At 54.4% G+C, this 14,992-nt stretch overlaps 1 protein-coding gene across 7 annotated transcripts in view; it reads right to left on the bottom strand.

Moving 5' to 3' along the window:
• Positions 1-14,992, bottom strand: part of Atp2b2 (ATPase plasma membrane Ca2+ transporting 2) — a 157,961-nt gene that overhangs the window by 128,732 nt on the left and 14,237 nt on the right. For 6 of the 7 annotated variants that reach the window (XM_004625029.2, XM_023705301.1, XM_004625031.2 and 3 more), the window contains exon 1: positions 4,983-5,078. The exons of the other annotated variant lie outside the window; for it this stretch is intronic. The gene's annotated coding sequence lies outside the window, so the exon portion shown is untranslated. Of the gene's footprint in view, positions 1-4,982; positions 5,079-14,992 lie in introns of those variants that run through there. 7 annotated transcript variants of the gene reach the window in all.

Below are 14,992 nucleotides of genomic sequence, written 5' to 3'. Positions count from 1 at the left end.
AGAACACTTGCTCTGTTGAGTGGCAGCGGGGGCAGTGCAGGTGTCAGCCCTCCAGACTCAGCTGCCACATCTCTCAAGTGGAGGTGAAAACAGGCCCCTGGACCTCAGAGGCAAGAGAGTCAGGCAAGGACACAGGACTTGTCCACAGCGCGCCACCAAAGGACACAGGAAACTGGAAAGATGGTGATTTCTAGAAGGGGAAAGCAGGCTCTGAGGTGGAAGGCTCTGGCCCATAGCCACAGAGCAGGTGCAGACAGAGCTGGGCTCAGGCCCAAGACCTGGCAGTGATGTCACTGTACGAAGCTCCCACTGTCCTGCGCTTCCAGGTGCCCCTGGGATGAGTCCCTTCACCCTTGGGCAGAGTTCTCAGAATGCCAGCCCTTCTCCAGACTCGAAGTGCTGCCTTGGTAGACCCAAGCACTCCTGAAGACACCCGCATCTTCATTTCTTACCAAGGGCCAGCACTGAGCCTCTGCCTTGAGCCCTGGCCCGTTCTGTCCACTTTCTTAGAGAGTCCAAGTCTTAGCCAAATTCCTCAGCCAGAACACTTGAGAACTCTAAAGCCACTACCTCAGCACACTCAGCACGCCCCCTCCCCAGGCCCTGCTCTCTTCTGTATTTGCAACCTTGAAGTTGTGTCTTCCTCCAAAGCCCCAAGTCTGAATCTCTGGCTGGGGCTCTCTTGCCCTCTCCCTCGGAGTGCAAGGCCAAGTTTGTTTCTCCAGGGTTAGACCTGGCATGAATGGCACTAGGCTCTGGAACTCAGGTGTGTGCTTCACTAATGGCTGACTTAGACTGTGAAGGCACCAGGCCTGTACTGAGGAGGCTTCTGGCCACCAAGTCCTGTGCCATGAGGTGTCCAGGAAGGCCCTCCCAGGAGCAGAGGCTACCAAAGGGCACAAGTTTACAAAGCTCAGAAGAGGCCCTGGTGTTCCAAGCTCATTTGAATCCTGGGCTGGAAAGGACATCCGAGGTCAAAATGCTGGTGGCTATGAAAATCTTTAGATTGAGCTGGGGTGTTCTTCTTGCTAGCACTTTTGTTGTGTTAAAGTTACTGGGTGCTTTCTGACTTACTCTCTGCCCTGCACAGAGCATCCTGGCTCCTGCTTCTTCTGACATGCTCAGACCATGCAAACCGTACTGGCAAGGAGGTCTACTGTCAGCTGTCCCTGCTCTTGCACCTTCCTCCTTGGGGGCACTAAGGAAATCGAGCTCTCTGGTTTTCAGGGGACTTCACAGGCTGATGTGTGCAGGTCTTTTGACTCTGGACTGGAGCCCAGGGAGGGCCTCGTCAGGGAGCACTACTTCTGTCCTCTACTCCTGTGGGCACATGTGTGCCCTCATGGAAGCCAGAGCTATCTTCTGGACACTGAATCATCTCTGTGGGGGAGATCTTTTGATTTTAAATAAAAAAAAACTCGACTCAGAGCTGCTCCACAGACAACTGGACATCTCATGCCTTCTGCTCCTTTGTACAGTGGACCTCTGCTCAGCTGCCAGGGTCCTCTAAGTAAACCCTCTGCTGGCTCCACTCTTCAGGAAAGGTCAGCTGATCTTTCTCCATGGGGCTTGGGCATTTGTGAGGGTTCATCCACTTTTGGGTTCCCAGCACACCTGATGGGCACAGTCAGCACCAAAGGACACAGGAGAAGTGGCAGCAAGAACCTAAAGCTTGATCCCAGAAGTGGGAAGCAAACAAGTCTGTCTGGTTTTTAGACATATCCAGTTTTCCACCAAATGCTTGCATTGAAATACACTTTTTTTTGGTACTGGGAATGAAATTCATGACCTCACTGCTTTCCAGGCAGGTGCTGTGCCACTGAGTTATGTCCCTGGCCCTTGTGTTCAAATACAAAGGCAAGGAGTAGCATGGAGTACCTCCTGGGTGCCCAGCCGGCCTCCAAATAGGAGTCAGCTCTACAGGAAGGAGAGGGCACTTCTCAGGGGTGCATCTGTGACTGTCTGCGTCTGAGGCCTCTCAAAGGCCCATGTGGAAAAGACTTCGTTACTAGCTTGGTGCTGTTGGGAAGCGACAGGACCTTGAAGCAGTGTGGCCTGGAGGGAGGCTGGTCACCGAGGGGATGTCCTTGAAGGCACAGTGAGACTTAAGCTTTTCCACCCAAGTTTGCACTTCCAGCCCTTAGGTGGGTTGTTTCGTTCCCATGTGTGCCCCTGCACAGGCCTACAGCAGCTATGCCAACCTCTACAACTGCCAAAATAAACCCTTTTTCTTTGTAAATGGATCATCTCAGACATCACAGTACAGGCCAAAGTACCGACGGCATCTGGGTAGCGGCAAGAGTGATAAAAACAATACTAAGAGTAGCTAAGTCTTATTGCGACCAAGGTTGTCCCTGCTCTTGTCCTTCCCACCCATTCTCTCACTAAGACCCGCAACTGCTCCTAGATGAAGGCGCTCCTGTTTTGTTTATTGTAGACAGGAGGAAACTTAGGTTCAGGGAGGTAGAGTTACTGGCCAAAGCTGCACAGCCAGGGAGTGGCCTGGCTGGGATTTTCACCAGGGAATGTCTCAGGGTAGTGCTCTGGACCTCGGGATGGTGCACAGTGGCACTCACTGGGCGGCCTTGTTGGGGGACACAAGCAGGGTGGAATGTGGGGTTCTGGGGTAGGAGGGAGACAGGCGCTGGGATGCCTTGCCTTTGGCACATTCTGAGGAAACCCTGGGAGTTCTCCTCACACTGCTGATGGGTGCAAGGCCCGGCTCTGAGCAGGAGAACACTTGGGGGGGCTCTAGATGAGTTGGGCGGCTAGGAATGAGGGACAGCAAGCAGATTACAAACCTTCCCACGTTTAGAAGAAATCGAGAATGACATCCTGAAGCAAACCTGGCGCACCCTGGTTGTACCACCTGCTGCTCTATCAGCCCCTGGCATGGTGCAAGCTGGTGATGACAGATGTGGGGAGAGCCACCGATGTCCTTATCGTGTCATAAATGAGGACTAGTGCCCACAGGGACTCTTCATGGGCCAGCCTCTTGTCTGTTCTGCAGCCATGGGAGCAAGGTACCCATTTTTCCCATGAGAGGACTGAGGGCCAGGAGGGCGAGTGATGGGCTCGAGGCGGTTGATGCGCAGTGCTGGACTAGAGCGGGCCAGGGAGGAGCCTGGGCTGCAAAGGGAGGAGGCCTGGCTCTCCTTCCTGCCACTGCCAAATCCCTTTCCCCCACCATCTGCCTGCCTTGCTATTTCCGGCTGCCGGAAGCACCGTGGGCCTCCTTGTTCCTGCCCATCTCCAAGGACAGAGACTGAAAGTGCACAGAGAGACCTCAAGCATATTTGAGAAGTGTTCTAGGTGAGGCAGCTGTAGGTGAGGTGAAGGAGTAGCCAGGTCTGGAAGAGGTGCTCAGCTCCCTGAGCACTAATGAATTTCTGTGGTTCCCGGCTTGGCTTTTGATTGGCAAGTTTGTGCAGTGGGCCCAGTGCAGGAAGGGCCCGTGTGTGGGGACACAGAGTGGAGGACCTGGCCTCGGCCTCTCCTCGGACAAAGCCGCACTGCGGAGCATAGCGCCTGCACAAGGCATCAGCGGCAGAACTCATCAAAGCGCATGCGCAAAGAACACGCTCTATAGGCCCAGCAGCAGGAAGCACTGACTGGAGTCACCTCCCTCACCCACACGCATCTCACTGAGGCAGGTAATCTTCTCATCCTCACTCTACAGGTAACAAAACTGCGGCAGAAAAGGCTGTCTAGCTTGCTCACTCAGGCAGAATGCAGCAGAGCTGAGAGGCCCAAGAAAATCTTCTCTGGGTGAAAGAAGAAACCACAGATGAGCTCATACAGGGTGGACTTGTGCCCCGAGGCCTTGCAGAGCCCTCTGGGAGATCTGGGGTTGCAACAGCCACCCAGGGGCCTGGGAATTCTCCGTGCTTTGGTAAAGTTGGACTGAAACTTCCAGGAAGTGGTGAAAGCGACTGTGCTGTATCAGTCAGCAACAAGAGGGGCTCACGTTTTTCTCTCTGAACCTGACTACACATTTCACCTCACCTTCACCCTGAGGAAGTGGGCTCTATGACAGTTCTAGGGGCTTGGCCAGGCACGTGAGGAGGCACAGAGCTTGCCAGCAGGGTCCTTGCCTCAGCCTGCCTGCTACCTTCACAGGGGTCACACTGGACACCCTGACACCCAGGGCTCCCACTAGGGCAGCAGTCCTGTACTGCAGTGCAGACCCATGTGAGGCTGTGGATGAGAAGTAACAAGCTGTGAGGCCTGGAGAGGCTGCTGGGATACGCTTATCCCAGAGCTGGGCAGGCCCGCAGGGTTACTGCCCTCGTTTTGCAGATGGAGACTGTGTGAGGTGAGCTATCCAGTACGGAAGGAGGGCAGGTGCTCCTCCAGTGAGGAGATTCTGCCAGAAGTACGGACAGGTAGAGCCTGTGAGTGGGGTTCTGGCCGAGGGTCTTCTCTCAGGGGTCCCTCATTTTCAAAACAGCAATGTGAGGTACCAACATTGCTTCTGCATCTATTTCACAGATGGGGAAGCTGAGGCTCAGAGATACTGAGCACCTACTTCGGATTGCCTGTCGGGGAGTAGCAGATGTCAGATCAAACCAGTCCGCATGACTCTGAAGTTGGCCAGCTTTACCTGGCCCCACTATACCTCCAAGATCAAACGAGTTTAGGTGCAGCACTGAGGAACTGCCTCAGAGTTGGCTGGAGGTAGACGTGAGGATTTTGAAATTAGGCCTTTCTGGCTTCAAGGCCTGGCCTGACCCACTGTGCCCAGTCCCAGGCGGAGACTTGAGGTGGAGCCCTTTTGCTTAGCCCCCAGACCTCCCCCAGCAGGGTAAGGTTTGTGGGGGCCAACACTGTACTCTGAGTCCCATGAAAGTGAGCAAGCCCCAACAGAGAGCAGAGGCCTTTGATTCCAGGCCGTGGACCTCTCCCTCAGTCCTCCCACCCCCCTCCGCAACTTGAGCCTGGGCTGGGCAGGTTGCCACGGTGACAGCACATTGGATACTGACCTGGGGGCCCACTGGCTATGCAGGGGATGGGTAGGTCTTGCCTCAAAGGGACGGCTTCAGGCATGGAGGACAGAGGGCCCCAGGGCCCTGTGTCGGCTGCTGCTGCTTGCTGGGGCAGGCTAGGCAGAAGCTGCTATTTATAATTCTGCTGAATGGGCCCAGTGACCTAATCTGCAGTCCCACCTGCCCGGGAACCCAGCAGCTGCAACCAAGGAGGAACCAGCTCAGAGATGTCTGTACTAAGCACCTGCTGGGAGGAGAGGCTGGGGAGCACAGGCCTCATCTTCCCCTGTGCACCCCATCCTGCCCTGTGTTCTACAGCCAGTGTGTGTGAGAAGAGTGGAGAGGGCAGGGAAGGAGGGAGCCAAGTGGGGACAGGGAGGCTGTGAGGCAGAACAGAACTTGAGGGCTGGGGTGGAGAGAGAGAGGGGGAAGAGGGAAATGAGGAGACTAAAGGAGAGATCCCTGAGAGGGAGGAGGACAGAGCCAGGGATAGGACAGAGGCCCCGAAGTCCAGACTCAGATGGAGACAGAGATCAGCTGAGACAGGGCAAAGGGGGGCCAAAAGGCTGCAGTGCGCCCTCTGCTGCCTGCCAGTCTTTGGTCCTGGCCAAGCCACTATGCTGGTCTGGAAGCTGCAAGCCTGGCTGGGTCTCTGGGGACAGCCAGCACTGGCACTCTGCCTGGCACCCCTTCTAGGCCCTTCTCGCCACCTGGGGTCCTGGGCCAGGCTCCAAGGTTGCTGGAACCCGGCTGGGAAGGGCACGGCTTCTGAGGCTTGCCGAGCTGTCCGCCCTCAGATCTGGGTTATTTTGGGAGCCGAACTGCCAGAACTACCCACCCCCCCCATGCACGGGCTAGTGGCTACTGACTCAAAATATTCTCTCAAGGAAACTGTCTCCCCAAAAGCCAATGTCACTGCTTCTGGGAGTCCTCCTGTGACTCACTCAGAACTGCTGGGTGGCACTTTCAGCCCAGCACTTGTCCCACAGAAGCTTATCTGCCCACGTTCCCCATCAGACCGTAAGCCCAGTAGGTGTCGGGGTTGGTGCACACCCTGTTTGGTGGGGTTTACTGTGATGGGAGGTGGGTAACAGGTGTTCTGGGTGGGCTGGGGGATGCCTGGCAATCAAAATCAGTTTTGGGGCAGGTATCTTTGAGACATTTGTGCAATGTCCAAACACAGATGCCAGGCGGGCAGTCAGATGCATGAGCCAGAGCAGAGAAGGGTCTCAGCTGAGACAACATGGAAACAAAATGCAGACTGTATGGCCCAGGAAGGATGAGCTTACCCAGAGAGGGGGCTCAGGAGAGGAGAGAAGAGAACGGGCTTGAGAGTTGAAGAGGACCAGGTCATACAGCCAGATGGGCTCCCCACCGTCCCAGAAAAAGGTTAGAAATTCTTGGCCTGACACACTTCTTGGGCTGCCTCCTTCACCCCACTCACAGCTGCTTGCCCCTTCCTGTACCTTTCATCATAACAACAAGAAACACATGCCAGGCTGCACATGTCCAGCCTGCATCCAGGCAGTGCCTCCTTCTGGAAACACCCTTCTGTGGCCAAGTTGATGTGCTTCTACAGTGCCAGCCGAGGATGCTCAGCCCAGCTGCTCAGCACGCTGGCAGCACTCAGCTCTGTGTCCTGGGCACGTGTCTACCCCAGGTCCAGCGTGCTGTGTCACCCACAAGTCTGAAGCCCATGCCATGGGGGGGGGGTGCTGCTTGCAGCTTCTCCATGCCCAGCTTGAGCCTGGGCTGCTGAGAGAGAAGGCAAGCACAGACGAGGCTCTTGGGCATCAGAATGGGGGCTGAGCACTTTGCTGACCTCACCTGCACTGTCACAGGAGGAGGAAATGAAGACAAAAGCAGAAGGGAGCACTCTAACTCATCTTCCTATCACCCAAGCTGATGATCAGACGTCTTTTTGAGAAATTAGTACACAAGGAGCTGAGGGCCTGGGCTGGAGGCTCCTGTCAAGTGCCTCTCTCTCCTGGGCCACTGCTGCTCTGTGTTTGGTTTCCCTGCCCTGGGCTCTTGTGTTTTTCTCAGGAGGAAGCTGAGGCTCTTACCAGCTTCTCAAAGGAGTCCCTGACCCACAAAGAACCAGGATTAGTGCTACGGGCCCAGTCCACTTCCTGGTTCCATGAATGTTATGTAGAAAGGATGCCAACACGGTAGACCCAGAAGGTAAGAGCAGCAAAACAAAGGTCAAGGTTGACTCCAGGCGCAGGGACCCCAGCCAGGCCAGGCCAGGTATGAGGCCATCCTCTCTAGCCACCCAGCGCGAGAGTGACCAGAGAGAGGAGGAAGCCCACAGCCTTCCCACCCAAGCAAGATGCAAAGCTACCACTCCTACTGCCTGCAACCATGTCTGACCAGCCTTTGCCTTTGGGTTCAGGAGGGGGGATGCCATCTGCCTCTGCCCTGAGCAGGACTGGGGCTGGGCAAGGAGCTCTGGGATGGTTGCTACATTGTATCAGTTTGAGAAGTTTGGAAGCTTAACTGCATAACTCAGCAGGTCTATATTCTAGGGGTGTAAAGGACGTGCCTTTACCTCTAAGATGTTGTTCATTGTGTCAACTTGAGAAGTTTAGAAGTTTAACTAAGGGACTCAGCAGGGGCCAGGGGCTTCACTTTGTAAACATCCTGAGCCTGTGCAAGAGGGCAGGGGGATGGTGTGAAGGCTGCACCCACCTAGGGTGGGTAGGCCAGCTCCTCTTCCCTTTTTGTTCTTCTTGCTTTTGCTGTCTTCAGCTGCCTTGAAGGGTTGCCCCTCACCATGCCACCCTGCCTTGGAGCCAGCTGAGTATGGTCTGAAACCTCCACAAACTGTTAGCTAAATAAAGCTTGCCTTCCTTAATTTTGGGTATCGGATATTTACCTCAGCAATGAGAGAAAAATAACCAGCGCAAACTCTGAATGTGAAGGAGCCCAAGGTTGGCCAGAGAGGAAGCAGATGTAGGGTCTGAGCTCCACCTCTGGGGGGTCAGGGCAGGGCCTTAGAAATCTTAGGGCTCATTGGCCTGGACCCTGGACGAGGCGCGGTCTGGACATGGCCTGCATGCACTTAGTTTAGATCTGTGGGTGACACAGTGGGGAATGGCAGTGGGCCCAAAGGGCAGCCTGTGGCCCGAGGTGCCAGCTGAATGCAGAGCCTCGCCTGTAGCTCCAGCAGTGCAGGCCTTGCGGTGAGCAGCAGACCCGGGCTCCCTGCCCAGCCTCTTAGCCCTCTACCTCTGGCAGCCTGCCAGCCCAGTGAGTCCATTTCTTCTGGTATGCTTGTGTCTTCTCTATGTTCTTTGACAAATCATTTCCTGGGGAAGATATTTTATATTCTCTAGTAGTAGCTTTCTATTTAGTTGTAGGAGCCCTTTTGATAATTTCCATCCACTTTTCTATCATGGTTAAATCTTTTTTTTTTTAAATTTTTTTTAATTTATGTGTGTGTGTGTGTGTGTGTGTGTGTGTGTGTGTGTGGCCAGCTCAGCCCACCAGGGAGCATGGCTGGCTGGCATGTGGTGCTGGGGATTGAACCACGGTCCCTGTGCTTTGCTAAGCTTGCTCTAAGTAGGTGCTTTAGACCACCGAGCCATCTCACCAGCCCAATCATGGTTAAATCTACATAATATAAAATCTGGCACTTTGCCCATCTTCAAGTGTCCAGCTAGCTGTCCCAGTGCTTCGTGTGACCGTCACTGACCATCTGCTCCAAAATCTCTCCTATCCACAAACCTGGATGTCCAGGTATCGCTTCCCTGACAACCACCGGGAAGCGTCACGAGAGTAGGACCGTGCACTATTTGTCTTTCCTTACTGACTTACTTCACTTAATCCATTGTCTCAAGGTCTATCTCTGAGGTAGCAAGGGTCAGATTCTTGTTTTCAAGGCTGACCAGTATTCTGCTTCCCGGACAGAAAACATGGGTGATTATGCTTTTACTCCGTGGGCACTTGGGTGCTGAGTCTTTGGCTGCTGTGAGCAATATGCTTTTATGAACACTTGAGTCTGCAAACACTTGAGTCTCTGCTGTCAGCCTCTGGGTATGTACCTGGATGTGGCATTGGGGACCATGTGGCAGTCCTGTGTTTAAGGTTTTGAGGAACTGCCATAGGGTTTTTCACAGCAGTGCCATCATTTTATATTCTCATGCTCCTGCCAGCACTGTGTGTGTGTGTGTGTGTGTGTGTGTGTGTGTGTGTGAGAGAGAGAGAGAGAGAGAGAGAGAGAGAGAGAGAGAGAGAGAAGTGACAGCTACCCTAACGATGTGAGGGTGACGTCTCTGTACGCCTGTCTAATGATCTGTGATGGCAAGCATCCCTCGGTGTGCATCTTCTTTGGTGAAATGTCTATTTAAGGCCTGCTTTGAAATTGGGTTGTCTTTCTGTTGCGGAGTTGTGGGGAGGGTTTTTTTTTTTTTTTTTTTTTTTTACCTATTCTAGAAATTAATCCATCATCATGTGTATGTTTGCCAGATATTTCCTCCCAAACCCTTGGAGTGCTTTTGTTTTTGATGCACTAAAATTTTTAATTTTGAATTTACCTATTTTTGTCTTTTGCTAGCTGTGCTTTGGTGTCATATCCACCGCCAAAGCCAACATCACAAAGCAGCCACGTTTCCCATTGAGGAGGTTTACTTCTGGATGTAGTGTGAGGCAGGGACACAAAGCCAGCACATCCCAAATAACCTCTGACTCTACCCCTGCCAGCCTCAGGCTTCTGCCAAGTCCTCGCCTTTTCTCAGGTGGCTTCTCAGAGAGCAAGCACCACCTCATCTCTCTTCCTCCTCCTCAAAGCTCTGTGAATTGTGCCTCCTCCCTGTGTTTCCTTGAAATCACTCTCCAGAGTGACTTTCCCTGGCTGCATCCAATTCCTTCTTATCTCCTGTTCAGACAACTCCAATGGATCTTCTTTCTGGCTTTTGATTTTTTGAGACAGGGTCTTACTACATAGTCCAGCCTGGCCCGGAGTGGTCCTGAGGTGCTCCCTGGCTCAGCTTCCCAGGTGCTGGGATTACAGTCCTGCACCTCCCTGCCTAGCTGTCCCCTCACAGCACTCTTTGGGATGCATTCTCACCATGCCACTGCCCTGGCTCCAGCCCCCATTTACATCCACAGCCTTACTGGGGCCGCCGTGGCTGGTGGCGCCCTGTTACACACCCTTCACCCTTTGCCTCCCCTGGGCCTCCTTATGGAGCACCCCTTCTTCTCAGATGCAGACTGTGGGAGGCCTGCTTGGCTTCCAGGACCTCCTGAGAATGGAGACACAGATGCAGGCAGAGTTGGGAAGTAGATTGCATTTACGGCAGGAGCGGCCATGTCTGGAGCACAACTTCTCGCACTGTTTCTACTCTCCCAGTCAGCCACTACACTTCTCCCCTTGAGCTACCCTGGCCTGGTATTTTCATTACTGCTCTCAAAAGAGGCATCCCAATCAGTGCGGTTGTCTTCCCTGCCTATCCCCAGTATGACAGCACCTTTCTGTCTCTGGGTTTTGTCACTAACATCTCCCAAGCCCCACGCCCATGTTTCATTCCCTCAGCACACCCAGTCCTTGTTCAACTGTCACTTCCTTGGAGAGGCCTTCCCTGACCACACTGCCAGGGAGAACGCCACTAGCAACCACAGTGCACTGTATGCATCCACCCACTCTCCTGACCACGGTATGGGGGACTTGTTTTTCCTGGGACTAAGGGTGGTCTGCATGCAGGGCTTTCTGTGTTGAAGCCAGGGCTGTCCCGGGAAGGCCAGGGAAAGTGTGTCTGGCTTCTTGGCTTGTCTGCTTACAAACCCCATTCTTTGTCGAGGGCAGCACCCCACGGGAACTCAGCTCACAGTGCAGCTGGCAATAGAGGCTGCTGCCGGGCAGGGTGTCCCACAGCAGCTCTGCTGTGGTGCCCATTTTATAGACATGGCACCTGAGGCTTGTGCTGGACCTAGGCCGTGTGGTGAGGGCAGCACACAGCCAGGACCAGGATTGACCCTGCCATGCCGCAGAGGTGGGTGCCCGCACTCTGCACTGGGTGTCTGTCACCGATTGCTGCACCCCAGAGAGCGTCCTAGGGGAACAGGCTAGTGTAGCCTGTGCCTGGCCAGGCGGGTGATGAGAGGTGAGGTGGGGGTACTTAAGGTTGACCCCCAAGGTGTAGTGCCATGCCTGCCTGTGTTCCCCAGGGAACCCCTGCCAGGTCTCCTGAGGCCTCCACATCAATGGAAACTTCTCATCTGGCCCCACTCCACCAGTTCTACCACTACTCCTGTTGCTGCGCTCTGCTCACTCAGGGGCCTCGCAGAGCCTCCAGCACAACAGTGAAGGGTACGCTGCGGGGGACCTGCAGTGAGAACCTGACAATCACTACTTTGTGGATGGGGAAACTGAGGCCCTGCTTGCCACACCTCTCTTAGAGGCAGGGCTGGGCTGCCAGAGAAAGCCTTGGGCTTGTCTCTGTTGCTCACACATCTTCTCTCCCACCCAGGCCCCAGGGCACGATCGGTGGCAACATCATTACAGAGCCAAGGGTATGAGTGCCTTGTTCACCAACATGTATGGAGGAGACAAATGCGCCCACCTTACAGAAGTGTGTGACTAGCGACAGGGATGATTCCAGCAGACCTGGCTCTCCCTCCAGTGCGCCTCCCTCCCTCCCTCCCTCCTCCTCTTCTAGTCCTTCCTACTAACCTATCTGTACACCTCTTTAGTGGATAAACAACAGTTGCTGTCCAGCACCAGCCCATCAGGCCCAGGCCCATCCTCCGCCAGCACTGAGAACTGCAGAAAGCCCTGGATGCTGGCGGCCACCCTGGCTCCCGGCCCGGCAGCTGGAAATCCCTTCCTGAGATGCTGCCGACTTCCAAGCCAGGTTCCCGGGGGTCTGATTAGTGATCTATTTGGGAGCCTCTCGCTTGGGAATTCTCAGCAGGTTCAATGCTGGGCTCTCAGCTGCTCTGTCCCCTGCCTGGCCACCAAGGAGCTGTTTTTCACAATCAAGTGGGGCAGTAGAAGGGCCCTGGGAGTTTTAATAATTTTGTTGTTGGAAATTTCCATGGTGGTGGAAAAGACCCATTGGCTGGCCTCCAGATGCCTTCTCACAAAGTCTCCAAAAGGAAACTACTGATCACCACCACCTCAGTCTGGACAGTGCCCGTAACTGCCCATGGGAGGGCTTGGAGGTCAGACTACTGCTATCAGCTCTCAGCCCAGGGTTGGGCACCTAGACCTCAGAGCTCGGGTGCAGCGTGACCCTCCTTCCCCAGGGGAAAGTGTGAAAGAAGGCAGAAGACGCTTCCTTGGGGGAAAGCCAAGTGCTGGCAAGTGTCTCTGTCATGCTTGCAGTGTGATATTGAGGGGTGACTGGGTCTCTCAAAATGACAGCAGGAAGCATCCACACTAATGTGAAGATTCTAGGCTGCCCTTGGCATCTCCCCCATGTCCCCCTGCCACCATCCCACCTGCTCCGGCCCGGTCCAGACCACACCACCATCACCCAGTTTCCACCTGTTTTCTCTCCTCATACCCAGGCCCAACAACTGGCCAAAAGCCTGAAGGGCTCACAGCCCTAGGCTGGGGCACAACTTGTGCTGGAGCTGGAAGGGTTGCCATGTGGAGGTTGCATGAGGCTCACCTGCCTCTCCCTGACAGGCTCCACTGGACTGCAGAAGTTAAGCTCCCTGGAAGAATGAAACCTGCACAACTCTGGCTGAAGACTAGGCCTGTATATACACCCTATGCAGCAACCTCAGCTCAGGGTAAGCGCTCAGTGAAATCTTGTTGACGAATAAATGGTGGAAATGGAAGGAAGACAGCAAACTGGCCATGAGTGTCCACAGGGGACAGGGGGCCTGTGTCAGGTCCCACCTGATGTGCTACCTGAAAGTCTCTCCAACCGTGACCACACCCTGTCTTAGCCCTGCCCAAGAACACACAGTGCTCTCTGCCTCTGAGAAAAATTTTGGAAATCTTAGCCAGGTACCCTAGATCTATCTGCTTTTCTTCTCCCAGCTTTTATCTATTCACCTATCCCTGCACACACCAATTCACACCCACCCACTCCATCCATCCATCCATTCATCCCATGCATCCATCCAACAACTCAACTATCTATTCATCCACTCACCTATCCATCCATCCACCTATCCACTCCATGCATCCATCCACCCACCCACCCACCCATCCATCCACCCCATGCATCCATCCATCCACTCCATTCATCCATTCAATCTATCCATCCTTCCATCCATCCATCCATCCATCCATCCATCCATCCATCCACTCACCCATCCTTCCACCCACCCACCCCATGCATTCATCCACCCACTCTATCCATCCACTCATCCATCCATCCACTCACCCATCTATCCATTCTTCCCTGTCTCTCTTCATCCATCCATTTATCCATCCTTCCCTGCCTTCCTCCCTCCCTCTATCCCTCCATCCATCCACCCACCCCATGCATCCACCCACCCACCCCATCCATCCAACCCATCCATACATCCACTCACCCATCCATCTTTTCCACCCATTTATTCACCATCCCATCCATCTACCCACCCACCCATCCATCCATCCATTCACCCACCCACCCACCTACCCACCCACCCATCCCTCTACCTACCTACCTATTAATTTCTCTCCCCCCTCCCCCATACCCTAGCCCAACATGTACAGAGCATCTATCAGGTTCTGGAGAATGTGCTTAATGCTGAGTCTACCTGGCTCTTCAATTCTGTACTAAAATCACTTCCTCAAATATTGACTGACATATCCCACCTGCTGTACCTTCAAACATATCCAGCATGTGACCATGTCTCATAATCCCAGTCTCTCATTGCATCCATCTCAGAGGCCTCTGGGTTCCCCTGCCTCTTCTCTTGCCAAACCCCTCTGCATGAATTGATCCCTCTTCTGCTGGGAATGCTTTTGTCCTCCAATAAGAGCCAAAGTCCCTGCAAGATCCTGCACCATCTTGATCACTCCCTTACCTCTCTGGGTTGTTTCCTCCTCTTCCTTGGCTCAGTCCCCTCCACCCAGTCTCTCCCGTTCTTGAGCTGGCTGAGTGCATGGCTGCGCCAGGGGCTTAGCTCCACTGCTTCTCCCACTGGAAACCATTTCCCCAGACAGCCACATGCAAGCTCTGCTCAAATGCCATCGTCTCTGGAAGCAGTCCCTTAGACATCCCTTTTCTGCCCCTTCCTGTTTGGTTCTTCTGTATGCTAAGGCCTCTCTGGCAAGCTACCTATTGTCCTCACTTATCTGTCCCTACCTGCTGGACTTCAGGCCCAGAAAGCAAGGAACAATCTGCTGTGTGCACTGCAGTGTCCCTGGGGCCTGGCACACAATAGGGCCTTGGCTAATGCCTGTAGAGTGAGTGGTCTCCCTGTCCCTTTGCTAAGAGTAGTCATTCACATGTCTTCTGCCAGTGGCTCCTGACCAACTCTGCTGGGCTCTCTTTAGGGTCTGGCAGGCCTCTTCCAGGATGGGACTCACGTTCCCCCATCCCTGGCCCCTTCTGAACAAACAGCCTCAGCAGAGCAGGTCTCACTGCAGCCTCCTTCTCCTCATTTCCCAAGGTCCCAAGGCCCTGGAACCTTCACCCCTGCCTCTGGAGCCTTCCCTCCATACAACCTCTGCTGCCACCCATCTGCATCCAGGCCTCTGGCCTCCTTCTCACTGTGCCTTCACGACCCCGAGAGCCCAAGCTGGTGACGTCACTGCAGCTGAAGCTCACCCTACACCTGGCTCTGGTCTTGGCCCGGCCGCCTCTCCAGTGGGGCTGCCCATCTGTGCCCTCTGCACTGCGGCACCTCCTCCCTGCTGTCCATGTTCCTTCCCCTTCCTCTCCTCTCAGTGCGCTTCCCGACAGCCCTGTTGAGGCCCTGTACCCTCGCTCCCTTGGCCAGGTCCTCTTGTGGTTATGCCTCTGACTATTGCTCGGCTGGGGTCTCTGGGGGGCTGTGTGGTTGGGTGCCTCATCAGTGAGCCTCAGTTTCCTTGTCCGGCTGGTGAGTGACTGCAG

The sequence above is a fragment of the Octodon degus genome, unplaced genomic scaffold, assembly GCF_000260255.1.
Source record: "Octodon degus isolate 3935 unplaced genomic scaffold, OctDeg1.0 scaffold00008, whole genome shotgun sequence".
Lineage (NCBI taxonomy): Eukaryota > Metazoa > Chordata > Mammalia > Rodentia > Octodontidae > Octodon > Octodon degus.
Note: the sequence above shows the minus strand (reverse complement) of the source record. Positions and strands in the feature narration are given on the sequence as shown.